Source organism: Budorcas taxicolor, chromosome 24 (assembly GCF_023091745.1).
Source record: "Budorcas taxicolor isolate Tak-1 chromosome 24, Takin1.1, whole genome shotgun sequence".
Lineage (NCBI taxonomy): Eukaryota > Metazoa > Chordata > Mammalia > Artiodactyla > Bovidae > Budorcas > Budorcas taxicolor.
In genome coordinates this window covers 35,475,737-35,489,549 of record NC_068933.1, presented here as the reverse complement: position 1 = coordinate 35,489,549, position 13,813 = coordinate 35,475,737, and positions in this window count along the sequence as shown.

The window sequence follows — 13,813 nt, the reverse complement described above, 5'->3', positions numbered from 1 at the left end:
CAAAGCCTTTGACTGTGTGGATCACAATAAACTGTGGAAAATTCTGAAAGAGATGGGAATACCAGACTACCTGACCTGCCTCTTGAGAAATCTGCAGGTCAGGAAGCAACAGTTAGAACTGGACGTGGAACAATAGACTGATTTCAAATAGGAAAAAGAGTATGTTAAGGTTGTATATTGTCACCCTGCTTATTTAACTTCTATGCAGAGTACATCATGAGAAATGCTGGGCTGGAAGAAACACAAGCTGGAATCAAGATTGCTGGGAGAAATATCAATAACCTCAGATATGCAGATGACACCACCCTTATGGCAGAAAGTGAAGAGGAACTCAAAAGCCTCCTGATGAAAGTGAAAGAGGAGAGTGAAAAAATTGGCTTAAAGCTCAACATTTAGAAAACTAAGATCATGGCATCTGATCCCATCACTTCATGGGAAATAGATGGGGAAACAGTGGAAACAGTGTCAGACTATTTTTTTGGGCTTCAAAGTCACTACAGATGGTGATTGCAGCCATGAAATTAAAAGATGCTTACTCCTTGGAAGGAAAGTTATGACAAAACCAATACAATATTGTAAAGTAATTAACCTCCAATTAAAATAAATAAATTTATATATAAAAAAAAGCAGAGACATTACTTTGCCAACAAAGGTCCATCTAGTCAAGGCTATGGTTTTTCCAGTGGTCATGTATGGATGCGAGAGTTGGAGTGTGAAGAAAGCTGAGCGCTGAAGAATTGATGCTTTTGAACTGTGGTGTTGGAGAAAACTCTTGAATGTCCCTTAGACTGCAAGGAGATCCAACCAGTCCTTTCTAAAGGAGATTAGTCCTGGGTGTTCTTTGGAAAGAATGATGCTAAAGCTGAAACTCCAGTACTTCGGCCACCTCATGCAAAGACTTGACTTATTGGAAAAGACTCTGATGCTGGGAGGGATTGGGGGCAGGAGGAAAAGGGGATGACTGCTGGGGTCCAGCCCCAGTGGATTCAGGGTAGTTCGAAGCAGGGATGGAGTCGGCGATTAGGAAATAATTATTTAAGTAGAGATTTAAAGAGAGATTAGGGAAGAATAGTGTAGTGAGAGAGAGGAGAGAAAATAGAGGAGAAAAAGAGGCTGTATTCCTTGGTTTACATAGAAAGCCAAATAAAGCCCTGAGACAAGGAGCTTACACCATCTATGTAAGGCCACAGGCACCCGCTTGAATAGTGGAGGGTGCCCCACCTTGGGCTCCCTCTTGCGTGGGTCTTAGAAGCCCAGGCAAATAAGTAGACACGGTGAGCCTCTATGTTCCAGATGGGAATTCAGCCTGAAAAGGAGAAAAAGAAAAGAAGACACAGGGGAAGCCAGATTTCCAAGAAACTGGTTCGTCCTTTATTTTCCAGGAAAGCTTTTATACTTTTAGTTATACATAGAGATCAATGGATAATACAAAGTCATGCAGGGTCAGCAGCCCTGACCTTTATCGAGACCAGGCTTCCTTTTTGCATACTTAACTGTATACACAGGTCTTAGGTGATTTACATCATCTTCTGGCCAGGAGGCCTATTAGCATTTTATGGCCCTTTTTTGATAAGGGTCCGTCAATCATAAAACTTATTTGCCCTAAAAGCGTTGTTCTTACTAAAGTCTGGTGCCACTCTCAGAAAGCACTAATTAAGGTTACATTCTTACATAGCAAGGATACAACAATTTATAACAAGGAAAGAGGAGTACAGTGATTTATAACAAAGAGAAAATTCATTAACTCAAAAGTCTAGTATTGCTAACATCAAACTGCTGCTGCTGCTAAGTTGCTTCAGTCGTGTCTGACTCTGTGCGACCCCATGGACTGCAGCCCACCAGACTCCTCCATCCATGGGATTTTCCAGGCAAGAGTACTGGAGTGGGGTGCCATTGCCTTCTTCTAACATCAAACTACTATATTCCTATTTATGCATCCCAATTGCATTGATTAGTATCCTCCAGGTGCCTAAAAGATAAAGGATATGGAGGCCTGGCGGCAGTCATTAACTCAACAATGAAACCCTTCACCAATATAATTCTTAGCTCTTTAAAAAAGGCTCTGTATCTTTAAGCTTCGTGCCTCTCGACGTTGGGGAGCTGTAAACAATCACATGCGTAGTTGTAAAAGTTCGGGTAAACTTGTCAGGCAAGTTAGAGAGACATCAGAGGGGTTTGAGCTGAGACACTCCTTTTATATGCATGAGACTGTTAACTGGAGCTCTAAGTTAACTTTTTCCAGAGAAAGGTGGTGGGGGATAGCCCCCTGTTAATGTCAGAAGAGTTGGTGACAGGCATAATACAATAAGGCAGACAGACTCTGGTTTTGGGGTAGATGCCCGAGAAAATCCAGGGGTACCCTTGAGGCCTGATCTTGCCTTTGCCCTGTCAGGCCTCTTCCTCATGACTTTTGCCACGGGTGGGATTCCCCATGCTGGCTCCCGGCAGATGACAGAGGATGAGATGGCTGGATGGCATCACCGACTTGATGGACGTGAGTCTGAGTGAACTCCGGGAGTTGGTGATGGACAGGGAGGCCGGCGTGCTGTGATTCATGGGGTTGCAAAGAGTCGGACACAACTGAGCGACTGAACTGAACTGAACTGAATGTGTATGTATCAATTCCTTCTCCAGGACCAAACTCCGTGCTGGTCCCCCTCGGGGGTGGTCTTGCAGGCTCGTGATTGGGAAGGAGCATTGTTGACTTGATTTTGAAGTTCTAAGTTTAACCCTATTTTAAATTTGTCTTTAAGAGAATATTTCCTGGGAATGACTGTCGTAGTAAATGCCCTGATTCTGTACTTCATTCACAAATGAAATGGGGTCAAGTGTCCTCCTGAAAAGTCCCCTTATATATGAGCAGGAAGCAATGGCTCATCAGCTGGGAATAAGCTTTGTGCAGGCCCCAGCCTCTGAGGAAGGTCTGTTTATGCTGGGCTGCAAAATCATGGCCGAAATGATGAGGTGCGTCTTCCTGGGCCTGATTAAACATGACTGGGAAACATCTTCTCGAGATTCACAGCACATTTGCACAGGAGAGTGGAAGAGAAATAAGACTGGAGTCCAAGTAGCAAGAATGCCCCTTCCCGCCTGGGTAAACCTGGGCAATATACAGACCATCACTCTGCCTCAGTTTTTTTTTTTCCCTTTTCACTTTAATGTGGTGTATTAGTTTCTGCAGGCTGCTGTAACAAAGAACCAAACAACTAGGTGCTTTAGGACAACAGGAATTTATTCTCTCAGAGCTTCGGAGCCTGGGATCTGAAATCAGAAAGTTCTCTCTTTTTTGAGCAAATACGAGTCAGTGGACAGTATATGGGAATAATATTTACCCTCTAGGCCACCATCTAGCCCAGGTGTGAACCCCATGAAGGAAAGATATCATGTGATGGTGATCACAAGAGGTGATTTAGAGTGATTCCATCTGCAAAGTCATTCCCTTAGTCATTCATTATTTCCTCAGACACTTACGGAACGCTGTCCCTGTGCCCGGCTTCAAGGACCGACCTTGCTCATCGGTTCCCACCTGGCTCCTGCCTTGGTCCAGGGTCCCCCCAGTTTCTGGATGTGGCTTCCTATCCCCTGTGTCCTTTCCTTCCTGCCCGGGGGGCCCAGAGGCTGGACCAGCCTGCAGCGACCAACCCTCATGCTGCCGCCAGCATGGAGGCTACCTGGCCTCCCCAGCCCTGTTCTTCCTGCTCTGTTTCCCTGACCTCCCAGGATGGAAGCCTTGCCTTCACTCTCCCCCCTGGGGCCTTACTTCCTGCATGCTGTTCCTACCAAGGGGGTGATTTGACAGAAACCCATGAAGCCTTTAAGGGCTTCCCAGGTGGCACCAGGGGAAAGACTCCGCTTGCAAAGAGAGAGATGTGGGTTTGATCCCTGGGTTGGGAAGATGCCCAAGAGAAGGAAATGGCAACCCACTCCAGTATTCTTGCTTGGAGAATCCCATGGACAGAGGAGCCTCTTAGCTGGAAACAACCCCGGAGTCTTAGTCTAATCTGAGAGCGTTTAAATCCTCTCCCTTCCCATGCTCATTTTGGCCTCCTCTGCTGCCCTTCTGGTTCCCAGTCTAAGCTTCCCAAATCCCCTGCAGAGCACCCAGCCGTAGTCAACCCCTGAGCACTATCTCAGGTGTTTAAGGACTTCAGGGAGGAGGCTGAACACACACACACACACACACACACACATATGCAGTATAAGTTCTCAACTTATTTAATTAGGAATCTTCCTCTTAAAGCAAGTTTATGTAGGAGTAGAGGGAACACATCTTGGTGTGGCTTTTCCTTGGAGCTGGGGTTTTAACAGGATGTGCAGTTGCTGGTGACATGTTCCCCTCCAGAATTAAGAAAGCAGATAGATTCTTGTTAAACTGTTGCCCTTTTATATGCAGGGCATATATTACCTTCCCCAGGGAATGTATATTAACAATCCACATGCTGGCTGCATATTAGAATCACCTGGAGGTAAGATGTAACACTTCCCCCGCCCTCCAAATACCTAGATTTCTGGGTATATAAATAGATACTTGACAAAAGGACAAACGTAACTCAACTGAGGAAGAATAGTCATTTCAACAAATGGTGCTGGGACACCTGGATATACACAAGCAAAACCAAAAAGCAGTAAATCTAGATACAGACCTTACACCCTTTACAAAAGTTAACGCAAAATGGATTGTAGTCTCAGATGGAATATGCAACACTGTAAAAGTCCTAGAAGGTAATATAGGAGAAAATCTACATGACCTTAGGTTCAGTGATAATTTTGAGATAATGTCAACAGCCTCATCCATGAAAGGAAAACAATGATAAGTTGAGCTTCATTAAAATGAAAAGCTTCGGTTCTGCAAAAGACATTGTTCAGAGAATGAAACAGCAAGCCACAGACTGGGAGAAAATATTTGTAAAATGCATATCTGATAATAGGCTAGTATCCAAAATATACAAAGAACATTAAAACCTCAACAATAAGAAAGAAGCAACCCAATTAATAAATGGGCAAAAGACCTAAATACATACCTCACCAATGAAGACTTACGTGCTTACAGAAAAGAAGAACATGGAAAGACACTCAGCATCTTCCATCATTAGGAAGCTGAAGATGAAAACAACAATGAGAGGCATTATAGGCCTATTGGAATGGCCAAAATCCAAAACACTGACAACATCAAATGTTGGCAAGGATATGGAGCAACAAGAATTCCTGCTCATTGCTGGTGGGAATGCAAAATGGTGCGGTCACTTTGGAAAACAGTTTAGAGGTTTCTTACAAATCATGCTCCTTGGTACTTGCCCAAATGCACTGAAAAATTATGTTCACACGAAAACCTGTACACAGATTTTTAAAACCTTTTTATTTTATATTGGATTATAGCCAGTTAACAATGTTGTGATAGTTTCAGGTGAACAACAGAGTGACTCAGCCATACATGAAAAGTCTCCATTCTCCCCCAAACTCCCCTGTCATCCTGGCTGCCGCATAACCCTGAGCAGAGTCCTCTGTGCTAAACAGTAGGTCCTTGATGGTTATCTGTCTTAAATATGGCAGTGTGTACATAGCTGTCTATAGCAGTTTCCTTCAGAGCTGCCAAACCTAGGAAGCAACAGAGATGTCCTTCAATAGGTGAATGGATAAGCAAATTGCTGTTTGAGGATCCATAAAATGGGATTTTATTCAACTAGACAAAAAAATGAGCTATCAAACCGTGAAAAGATGCGGAAGAATCTTATGTGTATATTGCTAAGTGTAAGAAGACAATCTGAAAAAGCAGTAGACTATGACTCCAAATATATGACTTTCTGGAAAGGCAATATGAAGATAATAAAAAGGCCTTTCTTTTTTTTGCCAGAAGTTGGGGGCAGAGAGGGATGAATAAGTGAAGCACAGGGAATGTTTAGGACAGTGAAACTATTCTGTATGATTGGCATGGTGGACAGATGTCATTAACACACTTGTTAAAAAATCATGAAACATATAACACCAAGACTGAACCTTAATATAAACTATGGACTTTTAATAGAAACTATTAACTTATCTGTTAATAGTCACACGTCAATATTGGCATATCGTTGCAACACATGTACCACACTAATGCAAGATGTTATCAATATAGGAAACTTGTGAAAGAGCAAAGAGGGTCAAGGCATACAGACAGAGCAAAGTAAAATGGGGAACAGTATATGTTACACTTTCATTTTAGTATGAATATACATGATTTCTTGTCTGCTTTAAAATACTCTCCGGAGGTTGCCTCTGAGAGACGTGAGACACAGAGTTTGGATGAAGACTATTGTATTGTCCTTGTGTACATTTTAAGATCTATGCCTTGCACATGTAATATCTTTTAGAAACGGGTAAGATTAAAAGAAGAAGAAGACAAGAAAAAGAAGACAACCTGGATATCCAGATTTTACCCCAAATTTGTGAAACTGGTATTGTTGCAGGAAGAGGGACCCCCTCCAGGGCCCAAAACTGGGCTCTTGTCTAACACTTGGAAATGAATTGTTCCAGGAGACACATGTGCTGACAAAGCAAGAGATTTTATTGGGAAAGGGCACCCGGGTGGAGAGCAGTAGGGTAAGGGAACCCAGGAGAACTGCTCTGCCCGTGGCTCACAGTCTCGGGTTTTATAGTGATGGGATTAGTTTCTGGGTGGTCTTTGGCCAGTCATTCTAATTCAGAGTCTTTCCTGGTGGCACACGCATTGCTCAGCCAAGATGGTTGCTAGTGAGAGGGAATCTGGGAAGTGGACGGACACGCAGTATCTCCTTTCGACCTTTCCCGAACTCTTCTGGTTGGTGGTGGCTTATTAGTTCCATATTCCTTATCAGGATCTCCTGTCATAAAACAACTCGTGCAAATGGTTACTATGGTGCCTGGCCAGGGTGGGAGGTTTCAATCAGTGTGCTTCCCCTAACAGTATCTCTGAGAGTGAAGTCCAGGCATGAATAATTTCTAAAGCCTCTCCCAGTATTCAGGAGAGAATCATAGCTTTAGAGGAATGTTTGCAAACATGGGACTACCCCTGGTTCTTCACCAAACTCCTCAGAAGCACCAAACTCTCATGGGTGTGGACTGATAAAGTAGGGTCTATGTCCAGGTGTCTCTGAAGCTCAGCTCCCCCCAGTTTCTACCAGTCTGGAAACCCACTTCCCCAGGGATACCGATCTGTGCCTTCCCCCTCATTTAATTGTTTACCAGAAGAGTTTCAAAAGCAATGCGCATCCCTTTCCTTGCAGAGAACTATGTGAATCACAGAGACTTCCGAGCCTTCCCTGCTGCAGTGGCTCAGCGTTCAGTTCTCGAGCCTGTCAACTGTATCTCTCATTTCAGCTTTGCTCTCTCCCAAGGGGCTGGGGGCTGTGATCTTGAGGTGTTGGCAATGCAAGCAGCATAATGTGGCTGGGAGAGCGTTGGCCAGATGGCCTCAGATTTGCCTCCCAGCGGCTGCTCTCCCGCTTGTCTCTAAGGAATTCTGTTCTTACTGGGGTTAAGTTGGCAGGACCACAACGCTAATTTCACCAAGAGTTCTAGAACAGTGTCGGCAACAGTTGCATTTATCATAATCTGAGATAATGTATGTGAAAGTTCACTGACAGTTGTGCTTTTTAATTAAAAAAAAGGAAACTCTAGCCTGGTACTGAGATTACAAAGACAAGAAAAACTCCATTCCTTCCCATCCCATCCCCACCCCTCCTTCAATCCTCACATGAAAAGCCAACAGGGAACTGAGGTTAATCTTTGGAAGGGATGAGGAACTAATTAGGCGGGTTTCAAAGAAAAATTGGGGGAATCATGAAAAAGGTGCCTTTCCTGTTCCCACCCTCTGCTTGTTTACCTTTGGTCGGCCCCTCCCTCTCTTCCTTCCTCCCCCTGTTTACACAAGTGCTTCCTTATCAGTCTGTCATTGCCCAGCTTGAAGGTGATGAGAGGAATTGGTTGGGAAATCTGTTCTGCATTTTGTGTGCGTCCTGTCCAAACTATTGTGTTGGAAAGCGCTTGAGCTGTTTCATCTAATTGGCCATTCTTAGGCGAGGGGAGGTGTACTGAAGTCAGGAGGCAAAAACCATTGCAAATCTATTCAGATGGTGTACAGTCAGTGCTGTGAGGTCAGCCCTTTTGAAAGTAGCTCTGAACACAACAGAAGACGCACTTGCTGGGTCTCCAGTGTGTGTCAGGCTCTGATTGTGCTGGATAACATGGTGAGCATGGGAGTGAAGCCACTGGTTGCTGCCCTCAAGAAACTGACTGTCTGGCAGAGGTTGCTGGCTGCAATAACCCTAATAATGTCTTACCGGCATCCTCACCTCTACCGATGTGAAACTGCAGCTCTTCCGAGCCGGTAGTCCTGCCTCCTCTTGGGGAAAATGCAGGCCCAGAGGCAGCTCTGATGTACAGGGTCTCAGCACATCAGTGGGTCACTGCTAGTAGACTCCAGGGGTGACAGTATCGCTCCTGTTGGATAAGGAGAGATCAATTGACATGTCCATCCCAAACTACATGTACGTACAGATATGTTTAAAATGGATAACCAAGAAGAACCTACTGTATAACACAGGGAACTCTGCTCAGAGTTACGTGGCAGCCTGGATAGGAGGGGAGTTTGGGGGGGAAATGGGTACATGTATATGTTTTGCTGAGTCCTTTTGCTGTCCCCCTGAAACTATCACAATATTCAGTTCAGTTGCTCAGTCATGTCCAACTCTGAGACCCCATGGGCTGCAGTACACCAGGCTTCCCTGTCCATCACCAACTTCCAGAGTCTACTCAAACTCATGTCCGTTGAGTCGGTGATGCCATCCAACCATCTCATCCTCTGTCATCCCCTTCTCCTCCCACCTTCAATCTTTCCCAGCATCAGGGTCTTTTCAAGTAAATCAGTTCCTTGCATCAGGCGGCCAAAGTATTGGAGCTTCAGCTTCAGCATCGATCCTTCCAATGAATATTCAGGACTGATCTCCTTTAGGATGGACTGGTTGGATCTCCTTGCAGTCCAAGGGACTCTCAAGTCTTCTCCAACACCACAGTTCAAAAGCATCAATTCTTTGGTGCTCAGCTTTCTTTGCTAATCAGCTATACTCCAGTATAAAATAATAATAATAATTTTTTTTTAGAAAAGGAAAGATCAGTTGAGAAAGTCTTCACACTCTGTAATAGGAAACTTTAGAGGTCAAATTCCTTGTTTTGATTTTCAGATACCCTTGTGTTGAATGCAATTGTCAGAGAAGAGGGTGGAAATGAGACTGCGTGCGTGCGTGCTTAGTCGCGTCCAACTCTTTGTGACCCTGTGGACCATAGCCAGCCAGGTTCCTCTGTTCTTGAGGATTCTAAAGGCAACAATACTGGAGTGGATTGCCATGGCCTTCTCCAGGGGATCCTCCCAACCCAGGGATTAGACTCATGTCTCCCGCGTCTCCTGTATTGCAGAGGGGTTCATTACCGCTGAGTCACTGGGGAAGCTGCCCTGCCCAAGAGAACCTTAAAAAAGGCTTTAATGACCAGAAAACAATCACAGCCATTGTTCAGCAACTCAATATTCTTCCCTCTTTGTTCCCTGTTTAGTAACAACAGTCAAAGTTAACATCATGGAGGATGAAGGACTTATGGTGGGTTTGAGATCAAACGAGTTTGCACTGATGACTTTCCACTCTAGGTGGTTGGAAACCCAGGCTCATCCTGCTAACAGCGTCTCAGTTCTGGGTTTGAACTGAAGCGTATCACTTTGAGGGGAGAAAAGGAGCTGGCACCTTCTGCGGAGACAGCTGGCTCACCTTGAGAATGCTCTGGGCACTGGCAGTGGATTATAGAACACATGTCATTTTCATGTTAAGACTCTACTAAAGTGCTGTTTCAGGGGAAATGTCTCGGGGAAGAAGATGCTTGTGCAGGTTCGGCTACAGTGATGTTTTTCTACAATTTCAGAAGCCCCAAATCACTTTGGATCACCCCCCGAGGCCAAGGTTATTTCTCACCCTCTCTTCTTGCCCCTGAGTCCAGCTCTAAACCTCCAGCCTTTCGACTGGAAGCTTAAAAGTTGGAGCAAAGCTTTCTGGGGTCTTAGTCTCTGTTCTGCAGCTTGCTGAGCTCTAAGCATCAATCTGATGGAAAGTTTAGCATTTGGAAAGGATTTTTTTAAAAATGTTTTATGGTAGGACTGGAAAACATCAATTATTTTGAAGGAACATCATAGTTTTTTAAGGGATGACAAATTCGTGTCTTAACACTACCCCCCTCCTGCCCCAAAGCACACAGACCACCCCACCCCCTCCATTTCTGGTCTCCTGTTTTCTCCTGTCTCACTGATGTCTCCAGTCAGATGGGAAGGACAGACCCCCAGAAAGACAGTTTCAACAGTGCCTGGGAGACTGGCTTCTCTTCACTTTACTTCTTATTCTAATGGCCCACAGAATGCTGAAAAGTTCTAAACATGCTTCCATTGTTTGGATGATGATGGCCTCTCTATTTCCTGGCTTTCATTCCCCATCTCCTCCTCTTACAGCAGAATTAAGTCTCCGAAATGGAAAATATTCGAGCTGTTGATGGAGAATAAATGCTGACTGTTGCAGACACCTTCTATTTTTTTTCTTTTTTTGCATCATATTTGACTCATATTCAATAATAGAAAATGAATAAGTCTGCTGCCAGGGAAGAATAAAGAGGCACACAGGTCTTAGTTTGCCCAGGGCTGAGGGAGTTTGTTCCTATTGGCCTCGTACCCAGTTTGGCTGAGCATTTGTTCAAGTCTTCATTTTTATTTTTCATTTGTTTTTCTGGCTGTACCATGTAGCATGTGGGATATTAGTTTCCCAACCAAGGGGTTGAAACCATGTCCCATGCGTGGGAAGCAAGGAGTCTCAACCCCTAGACAGCCAGAGAAGTTCCAGATTCTTCATTTTAAAATGAAATATTATAGTTCCATTGAAGTAAGCCTGGGAGGCCTTGGTAGACCTCTTCTTGGTGGCTCCTGCTGTGCTGTGACCTTATTGGGTAGGTTATGAGATGCGTGTGCAGTGGTTTTATCTGGAAGATGACCACAGCATCCATTCAGCTCTCCTTGGTGGCTTGGATAGTAGAGACTCTGCCTGCAATTCAGGAGACTCAGGTTCGAACTCTTTGTTGGGAAGATCCCCTGCAGAAGAGAATGGCAACTCACTCCAGTATTCTTGCCTGGAGAATTGCATGGACAGAGGAGCCTGCAGCCCATGGGATCGCAAAGAGTTGGACATGCCTGAGTGACTATCACTTTCTCTTTTTGCAGTCAAAAGACACCAACACCTTCCTAGGAGACTCTGGTAGACAGAAACATCTCAGACAGGAGCTGCTAAGGAGAGTAAACTTTCCCATCCCAGGTGATGCTGAGAGATGTGTTTGTCACTCTTGTACCTATGGAGCCTTTCAACGCATTGGCCACTTCCATCACACCTGTGCCCTGGCCCAGATGCAGGAAGCCTCCAGGCCACCATCCACTTGAAAACACCAGAAATTATGGGCTGGGCGTAGGTAAAATATGTGCGAGAAATAAAGGCTGGACATGTCAGCATGGCGAGTCAGTTGTCTATATTCCAGCTACAGTGATTTTTGTTACTGATTTAATCTTAAGAAGTCATGTTTTGCATGGGTTTGCCATTTGCAAAAATGAGCTGAAAAATTAAGTAGGGGTCACCAACACCAATTCTGTTCAAGTTGTACTGGAGCTACTAGCCAGTATGATAAAAAAGAAAAATAAAAAAGTAAAATGTATAAGGACTGGAAATAAGGAAGAAAAAATTGTTCCTAGATAATATGTTTATGAAATAGAAAATTCAGAGTAAAAATCTTCACAGAAAATAAAGATAAATATGTTTATCAAGGTTAGCAAATATAAAGTCAATGTAGGACAATTAATTTCATTTCTATATCTTAGTAACAAACAGGTAGAAAATTAAATCTGGATAAAAAAAACACAAACATTTAAAGTAGCATGAAACAAGTCCAGTGCTTAGGACTTTATCTCCCCAAAATGTGTCAAATTTCTACACATCAAAGTCTAAAGTAGTAGTGAGATAAATTAGAGGCAACCTAAATAGGTGAAGGAATATATTAATTCCCATATTAAAAAACTTAAGTTTTAACAAGAAAGCAGTTCTTTCCCAATTAATGCAACTCTCATAAAGCTCTCAGTTCAGTTCAGTTCAGTTGCTCAGTTGTGTCCGACTCTTTGCGACCCCATGAATTGCAGCACGCCAGGCCTCCCTGTCCATCACCAACTCCCAGAGTTCACCCAGGCTCATGTCCATCGAGTCGGTGATGCCATCCAGCCATCTCATCCTCTGTCGTCCCCTTCTCCTCCTGCCCCCAATCCCTCCCAGCATCAGAGTCTTTTCCAAAGAGTCAAGTCTTTGCATGAGGTGGCCAAAGAATTGGAGTTTCAGCTTTAGCATCATTCCTTCCAAAGAAATCCCAGGGCTGATCTCCATTAGAATGGACTGGTTGGATCTCCTTGCAGTCCAAGGGACTCTCAAGAGTCTTCTCCAACACCACAGTTCAAAAGAATCAATTCTTTGGTGCTCAGCTTTCTTCACAGTCCGACTCTCACATCCATACATGACCACTGGAAAAACCATAGCCTTGATTAGACGGAACTTTGTTGGCAAAGTAATGTCTCTGCTTTTCAATATGCTATCTATGTTGGTCATAACTTTTCATTCAAGGAGGAAGCGTCTTTTAATTTCTCAATGGTAGTTTAAAAAGTAAGTATTTAATAGAAAATAAAGGGTTTACTAAATTTATGTTTCTAAGAAAGTTGATCACTATCAACTTCAACAACATGTAATGTGCACAAAATGTTTGCTGGTCTCTGCTGTCCATCCTCAGCTGGTAAAAAATGTCAACATCTACTTCAGAAGTTACTCCAAGAGTTATTTGAAGAAGACTATATGCAGCTTTCAAAAGTGTGTTTTAAAATTACTCTGAAGAGTATTACTTTTCGTTTATATCGATGTATTTATTTACATCATTTATATCTTCTAATTCCACTCATTAAAGTTAAAAAAATTTAAACAGTTTTATTGAGGTATAATTGATACACATTAAACTGCACATATTTAATATCTAAAATTTGATGATTTTGGACTCATGCATACACCCGTGACATCATCTCCACAATCAAGATAAAAGACATGTATTATTACTTCCAAGTTTCCTTATGTTCTTTATTTGTGTGTGTGGTAAGAGCACTTAACTTGAGATCAGCCCTCTTGACAAATACTGGAGTCTGTGCTGCAGCACTGCTGACTCCAGAGTTTCAGCACCACTCATCTGGAACCCCAAGTTCTCCTGGCACGTACAAAAAAGTGAGGTCATAGCTGCTGGTGTGTGGGTTCCATTAGAAGAGCTCCTCATACGGTTAAGTGATGACAGTTTTATAAAATGTCATCAGATACTCCAAGTAGGCAAATCAATGAATCCCATTAATTGATTCTTTATCCAATTCATGACATCAGAGTATGGCTTTTGGCAGTTTATTTTCTCAAAGGCAGAATCTTGACTGTTGTGAAGGCTATTGTAAATGTTGGTATAAAGTTCAATATTGAAATAAAATTATCATTTTTACAGGGATGATATAAACAAGGTCTGGGAGAACAGAGTTTTGTGGTAAAGCTAGTGATTTTAATTAAGAAAATCATGGAACAGAAATATACTTAGAATTGGTTGTGGTTCACTAAAATTCATAATTGTATTCAAAAAGTCCTTGATATTCTATCAAAGTTGAGGTCAGAGGTGTCATTATTTGTGACTATTTTCAGATATACACTGAATGACTGAAGTACAA